This window comes from Octodon degus, unplaced genomic scaffold (genome assembly GCF_000260255.1).
Source record: "Octodon degus isolate 3935 unplaced genomic scaffold, OctDeg1.0 scaffold00105, whole genome shotgun sequence".
Lineage (NCBI taxonomy): Eukaryota > Metazoa > Chordata > Mammalia > Rodentia > Octodontidae > Octodon > Octodon degus.
Genome location: NW_004524681.1, coordinates 304522 through 312732, shown reverse-complemented (window position 1 = coordinate 312732; position 8211 = coordinate 304522). Strand labels below are relative to the sequence as shown.

The 8211-nt window shown below is 44.1% G+C and overlaps 1 pseudogene; it reads left to right on the top strand.

Annotated features, from left to right (window-relative positions):
• Positions 1-7377: 7377 nt before the first annotated feature.
• On the top strand, positions 7378-7785 carry LOC101586281 (annotated as a pseudogene).
• The last annotated feature ends 426 nt before the right edge of the window (positions 7786-8211 follow it).

Genomic DNA, 8211 nt, shown 5'->3' with positions numbered 1-8211 from the left:
CCCCGCACCACATGCCAGCCAGCCCTGCCCCCTGGTGGGCTGAGCTGGCCACACACACACTAAATAAATAAATATTAAAAAAAAACAAACTTCATTTTGCGGGGGCCCTGCCCCTTAGCTCAGTTCTTTAAGTGGCTGCTTCAACAAAGCAGTCAGGCTCAGGTTGCTGTGGTTAGATCCCCACAACTCCAGCCAACCAAACCTGCCATGAAGGCATTCGGAGAAAAAAAAAAAAACAAAAAACAACTATTTTGAGCAGAGTCACACTGTGTAGTCTACTTTATTTTTTATTTTAATTAATTAATTTATTTATTTTTGTGGCCCCCCTCAGCCTGGCCTGGGGCCAGGGCTGCCATGGCTTGTGGTGCCAGGGATTGAATTGCAGTCCCTGCGTGCTTGCCTAAGATTGCTTAAACTAGGGAGGCGCTGTAGAGCGCTGAGCTATCTCGAAACTATGTAGCCTAGGTGGTCTTAAACTTGCTATGTAGCTCAGGCTGGTCTCAACCTAAGGGTGATCCTCCAGCCTCAAGTGCCAGGGTTACAGGCTTATGTCACCAGGCCTGGCCCCAAAAACTTTTGGCCCTGTGTTCCCTCCTACTGATGCCCTTTTGTCCTCTGAAAAGAGAAGTACTTCTTTGAACTATGTTTACCATTGTTTTGTTTTTAAAGATTGTTTCACCACACACAAATAGAGTCCTACATGTTCATTGTTGCTTCTTTGAATGTTACAGAAATGGAATCATGAAATTACTTGCTTAATTCATGTTGTGGTGGTTGTAATGGTTAATTTTTACTACTATTTTGTATTTCTAGTGAACAACTCTATAACTTCTTTGCCTAGCATTGGTCATTTCTGTTTTAATTTTTGGTTTTCATTTACAAAACTTTTATTATATGACTTAGCTCTTTCAAATGTTTGCGTGTGTTGTCTACATAAATTACAATTGATTCCAAACTTGTGTAAGTTGAAATAACAGGCATCAGTGAAATTATTAAGCATTGTCTGAAGGTGCATTTATCCAAATGCCAGTTTGCTATTGACGACTCAGGTTTTTGTTCCGTTATACATTCCTTAGTGAAAAGAAATTCTAAAAGCTTTGCCCACTGACATCAAAAGAGCAACGCTTCTTATTTTAACTTGGTTATTCAGGTTTCCTCCTCAGAAAGTTCTTACCCAAGTCTCTTGCCCATTTTTCTGTGCTGGATTGTTCATCCTGTGCTAATCCTCCTTCCAGGCTGCTATGCATTCTGGATGCCAGTCCTACCTCACTGAGGCAAGTGTTGGCTACAACAGCACAGGGAAGCCTATGGTGTGAGGGCAAGTGAGTGGCTCCAGGGGCAGGGGCAGCAGGAAGAGAAACAGCGCCTGGGCCCAGGTGCTAGGAAGGGCTGCGTGTGGAGGATGATGGCAGCCCTGGAGAAGCGGTGCCCTGTGGGAAGAATCGGACAGGCAAACAGATGAGGGCCAGAGAGAACTGCACCTTTTCTGCTGCTGAAGAAAGATCTTATAAAAATGGAAAGCAGGGGCTGGGGATGTCACACAGTGGCACAGCACCTGCCTGGCAAGTGTAAAGTCCTGAGTTCGATTCCCGGCTTCAAAAAATAAAAAAGAATGGAGAGGGAGAAAAATTACTATAATTCTCTGCAAATCACCCCAAATCTCCCATGATTCAAACACACTTATCTCACTGTTCTTGGCAATGTACCTTTAAAGTAATGTTTTAGTTGATCTTTGTGTCTGGATAGATACAGACACCAACATAGGTGTCAACAACATGTTGCACAGTCACACCAGCACACAACTCCCAAACTGTGTGCAGTGCAAGCTGGGAGCAGTGACAGCCAGAAGCTTGTGCCCTGTCACCAAGAGGAAATGCACCCTGCCATGGGGCAGGTTGCAGGCTCACTGACTCCCGTTGTGGATGTGCTGCTACAGTGTAGAGGTTTATTCAGCACAGTGCTACAGGCCCACAGCCAGAGGAGGCAGGGCTCAAGGGGATGACCTGCGCGTGTTTACGTGGCCTCAGGAGCGCCCCAGTCTAGCACGTGTGTTCCCGTGGTCTCCAGGCTGCCTTCCAGCTGTGTCTCAGGCTGGGATCAGCTGCCTGCCGCGTAGTGGGCTTTCTCAAGGAGGGGTGTCTGAAGGAGGGCCCAAAGATTTGGACTACAGTTCAGGGGGTGGGCTTATTCTTTTTGAGACCCTTAGGAGACCCTGGCAGGAAAAAAGTCTGTTGTAAATTTTATGTACTGAAGCTGTGGTTTTTCTTGAGAGTACAATTCTTAAAATTACAATCGTTTTCATCTCTTTCCTGTTTCTTCCACTCTACCTTGACACCTCACACCCAGATCTTCCCTTCATTTATTAGCTCCTTGAAAAGTTGGCTTATTCCAGGACCAGGACACGGAAGTAAACAGATGAAACTGGAAGTATTTTCTTAAGTCAGAGAAAACAAAAAGCAATGCTAGACACAGCAAAGGCAAATAGGAGATGGCTTGAAGAGGCTCCCATTGGCCAAATATGGACTAACTTGAGCACCAAGGTAAACTATGATAGCAACTGGTTCAAATCCAGTGAATAAATTTGGTACCATGAATCTATACAGATGTAAATAACAAAAACGGGTAAATGCAGTTTGTCAACATGTGAAATTTTTTTCAGAGTTTAATGAATCTTTCTACAAAACAGTAATTCATTACCCAAGAGAACAAGGTTGAAGAGCCTACCTTAATCAAGGGATCAAAATGAACCTCAGTCACACAGATATAAATCTTGCGTCTGACAGGAACAAGGAGAAGGCTGCCTGGCTGTTCCTGCCTTACCTGAGCATCACCTGAGCTCATCGAAGGGACAGCGGACAGGAGTGCCATGAGCTGTTTGGACGTGGAGTCTCAAAAGTACCAAGAACACAAGAAACTGAGGAAAGTGGCAGAGATGAAAGGGATTTCGGTGGATAGCGTCACCAGAGAAACAGAACCAAGAGGATTCACACCCTACCCAGTGTGCGCGCACGTGTGACAGAGACAGAGACAGAGGAAGAAAGACAGAGTTATAAGGAAATGCTCAGTGACCATGGGTCTGGCAGGCACTGTAGTGATGAGTCAGGAGCTTACTGTCCCTAGGGAGTAAGGAACAAAGAACAGAGCCTAAGGAAACTGGCCCCTTGTAATTCCTGCAAGCTGGAGACCAGGTAACAGATTCCTGGAGGTGGCAGCCTGTCTGTTCTTTGTTCCTTTACCTGTAAAGTTACCAACTAGTGACATGTAAACTTAAGAGTTTAGTGAAAACCAGAAGGGGATGTAAATAACAGCTTGCTTATACCAAATTAGTTATGCACATTCCTTAACCTGTTTGTAGCCCTCAATAAATGTGAAAAGTTTCGTGGCTTGGGGTTCACTTAGAGACTAAGCTCAGTGAGACCTCTGACGCTATATTAATCCAGTCTCCCCATCATTTCTTTTGGTTCTGACTGATAACATACAACAGGGTGAGCTGCATCCTAGGAGAGCTCAGGGTGCAGAGCAAGCTCATTCCTCTCCATTTGGACCTCGAACTGATTGTCCTCTTCTTTTTTTTTTTTTTTTTTTTTTTGCGGAACCGGGGATTGAACTCAGAGCCTTGCGCTTGCCAGGCAAGTGCTTATTCTACCTGACCCAGATTATCTTCTTTACTCTAATTGGTAACAATTCAACAGTTAGCCTCATTAAAAAACACTCTCCATGTTGACACAAAATGTTAACTACAGAGACAGGATAAGGGAACTCATGCTTCCGAGCCCTGCTGCTCTACAGAATATTGCGTGGGCACTTGCTGGAACATGGGTGCAATGCATGCATGTTCACTGCAAGACTTGGGCGACTGCACTGTAGGTGTGGGGATGAGGGAGACCTTGTTAGTAGGAAGTGCACCCTTAGTTGTTAGGGGTCGTGGTGCTGCAAGCTGGCAAAATACATTTTGAATGCAATAAGAATACAAGTTATTTAAATTAAACTTTCACATTTTTCTGCAAATTTGAGATCATTTCAAATTTTGACAAAACAAGAAGTAAAATTATGCTGGTTAAAAGTGAATGACGCCGGGGCTGGTGAGATGGCTCAGTGGTCTAAAGCACCTACTTAGAACAAGCTTAGGAAAGTACATGGACCGCGGTTCAATCCCCCAGCACCACATGCCAGCCAGCCCCGCCCCCTGGTGGGCTGAGCTGGCCACACACACACACACACACACACACACATACATAAAAAAAAAAAAAAAAAAAAAAAAAGTGAATGACTCCATGAAAAGGAACTAGAGTTCCTCTGAGAAGTGGCAGGTCTTAGAGCTGAAGCAGGAGAGGTACAGGACGAGCTGGGGCAATCGTTGTGCCAGCAAGCAGCCAAACCCATTGTGATGGTAGTACCAAGCATACACAGTAGGATTGGGCTGTAACCCAAAGTACAGCATAATACAGTGTGCACAGTCCATCCTGATGCAATGAACGATCAAGTAAATGAACGGGAAGACATTCTGTGCAGAATTCCAGAGCAGTTATCATGGACATTACAGACACTCTATATGTTTGTCAACTTGAATTTGGGAAGCCCTCATACCTGGTAAAACACTAGTTCTGCTTGTTTCTGTTTCCAGGAACAATTCACATCTGAATCAGTAGATAGGGTGAGGAAGATCAGCTCTGGCTCATCTGGGTAGGTACCATCCAACTCACTGAAAACTTGGCCCGATGGAAAGGTGAAAGAATAGAGAATTTCTCCCTTCTTGAGATGAAATGCCCATCTTCCCTCATACATGACAGCTGCTGGCTATGGGGCCTTTGGACAGGGTCTCAAGCTTTCAGACTGAGGGTGCTGGGTGTTAGGTATGAACCCACGCAATCGACCAGACCAGGCATTCTGACGGGAAAAATTTATTGGGGACAACAAGCAGGCTGGCTGTCTAGCAGAGCAAGGCAGCAGCAAATGAATGGGGGACAGGAGACTTTATAGGGTCTTTTAGGGAGGGTGCTCGCAGGCTGGAACAGCTGAGGGAGAGCTGATCTTGGCAGGCTACCTGGTCTGTGGGGGACTTCTAATGTTAACAAAGGAGAGTTTTGTGGTTGCTTGCCCAGGTCAAAGTCAGGTGGATCTGTTCTGCTTTTTTGGGTTTGGGTCTGTGAGGAGCCAAGGGTGAGAGAGTTTGGAGGCAGGGTGCCTGGGAAACCAAGAGGGAGAGTATTTGTGGCAGCGTGCCTGGGAAACTTTGAATCCTGACCTATCACTGGGCATGGCCTCCATGTCAGGAGCCAGAACCCTTTTCATGTTTGGAGACAGGGTCTCCCTGTGTTGCCCAGTTTGCCCTGAGATTTGTGTCCTCCTGTCTTGGCCACCCGAGCATCTGAGGTTGTAGGTGTGTACCACCACACTCAGCATTCACACCACTTCTGCAGGACCTGCCACAGTGCCCTACTAGCCCGCTTGTAGCTTCTCCCTGAATGAGTCTGGGACTTCCTTGAATATAGAAATTGTGTGAATTTATTTTACTACTGGACACATACTAGTCAGTGGGATTATGTTAAATAAGCAAAAGATGAAATTTGTCAGCAATAGAGGAAATTTGTACATAACACAATTAATGTTTTCCTCATAAAATTTTGATATTTATGGATTTTTTTCATAGGAAAAAAATGGTTTTGTACATGGGATGAAACAATATAAATTCAGCTTTTCCAAGCTGGCACCGAAGGCGAAGAAGGAAGCCCCGCCCCTCCCAAAGATGAAGCCAAAGCAAAAGCTCTGAAGCCCAAGAAGGCTGTGCTGAAAGGTATCCCCAGCCACAAAAAGAATATACGAATGTCACCCACCTTCCGCCATCCCATGACACTGTAGCTCTGGAGGCAGCCCACATACCCTCAGAAGAGAGCCCCCAGGAGACACAAGCTTGACCACTATGCCGCCATCAAGTTCCCCCTGACCACAGAGTCAGCCACGAAAAAGATCGAGGACAACACCACACTCATGTTCACTGTGGATGTGAAAGCCAATAAACACCAAATCAAACAAGCTTGTAAAGAGGCTCTATGACATTGATGTGACCAAGGTCAGTACCCTGATTAGGCCTGATGGAGAGAAGAAGGCATATGTTTGACTGGCTCCCGATTATGATGCATTGGATGTTGCCAACAAAATTGGGATCACCTAAATTGAGTCCAACTGGCTAATTCTAAATATATACTTTTTTTCCCAGTTGAAAAAAGAAACAATGTAAATTCAGTATAAGTACTGCACGCTAACCGATTGCACCACTGGAGCTCCGAAACAATATAAATTCAAAACGTACAGATGAGGGTTAGCTCTATCACTCATCTCTTCTAAGAAGTTTATAAATCTCTGTCAAAAGCAACAGGGTGCGTTGGGCACACCTCTCCGAAAGTGTGATCGCTACACTCGCAAGCACACCGCGGGACGCTCACCACCTGGCATGTCCTCAGAAGCTTGAATAGTCCCTTCTGTCCCTGTCTGTACCTGTTCATGGAAAGAAAGGGCTCCGGGGTTTTACCCTGCTGTCTCTCAATGATATTTATGGATTTTATAGTGTTCTCTTATTGCACATGACTCAGTTCTATCATAGATAAGTGTATCTAAACCATTAATACTCTAAAATTCAATCCTTTTGATTATATATTAGCATTTATTTCTTTCAGATATAAAATTTCAAAAAATATTCATTTTCAGTTATTAACTATTTTAAGTGATAAAATAAAAAGAGATTGAGAAAAATATCAAATATCAATAATTATTACTGAACTATGGTTTTTCTACAATGATTTGTGTTTTTAGTTAAAATAAGTAGCACTAGGCCAAGTATATAGCTCAGCAGCATAAGCACTTGCACGGTAAATGCAAGGTCCTGAGTTCAATCCCCAGTACAAAAAAAAAGTTCAAAATAAGTAGCATTTAGGCCTTGCATACTGATATTTTCCTGAACTGTTAAAAAGATAGAAAGGTAACAATTTAAAATGAAAAATAGAGTGGCTTCATCCACTGCTGCCTTTCTCCAAATGGTGGGACCATCTTCCTGCTCTTGTCTGCCTCAGGCCTGCAGTCTTTTAGAGACCAAAAGCCATGCCTTCAATTAAGTTGCAGAGTTCTTTTTTTTGTTTTGTTTAATTTTATTTAGTTTACATTTATTTATTGTATGTATGGCCAGCTCAGCCCACCAGGGGGCGGGGCTGGCTGGCATGTGGTGCTGGGGGATTGAACCACGGTCCATGTGCTTTGCTAAGCTTGTTCTAAGTAGGTGCTTTAGACCACTGAGCCATCTCACCAGCCCCAAGTTGCAGAATTCTGATGGAGATATTTGAAGTTGATGTTGAAGTTGCTAGATAGTCTGTGACAATCAAGACCATGTTGGAAGATTTGGGAATGGGTGATGGAGGAGACGATGACGCAGTTCCTCTACCAAATGTTAATGCAGCAATATTAAGAAAGGTCATTCAGTGGTGTACCCACCACAAGGATGACCCTCCTCCTTCTGAGGATGATGAGAACAAAGAAAAGCGAACAGATGACATCCCTGTTTGGGACCAAGAATTCCTGGAAGTTGACCAAGGAGTCCTTTTTGAACTTATTCTGGCAGCAAACTACCTAGACATCAAAGGTAGCTTGCTTGATGTTACATGCAAGACTGTTGCCAATATGATCAAGGGGAAAACTCCTGAGGAGATTCACAGGACTTTTAATATCAAGAATGACTTTACCGAAGAGCAGGAAGCCCAGGCAGTTAAGGAGAAGCAGTGGTGTGAAGAGAAGTAAAGTGTAGTGCCTGACACTGTAACACTATAAGGACTGTTCCAAATACTAGCTGCACTGCTGTTTATTGTTGATATTAGACAAACACTAGACAAATGCAAAACAATTGCATTAGCATAATATTGTCCTCACTGCATGTGTAGTTTGAGCTACAGATTCCAAACCAATGGCTGAATTTCTTCTAGTCTAAGCAAAATTTGCTGGTTTTCTTTACTCTGAATAAAGTTGAACTATGGGTTCTCTGTAGAAAGTTGACATTTTGAAAAAAATAAAATGAAATGAAAAATGTCAGGCTAGGGAGATAGCTCAGTGGTTTAAGTGCCTGCCTGGCAAGTGAAAGAACCTGAGTTTGATCCCCAGTACTGCATGCCAAGCTGGCCCTGGAGCCCTGGGGACGCTGTGCCAACCTGAAACCAGGCTTGAAGGCAC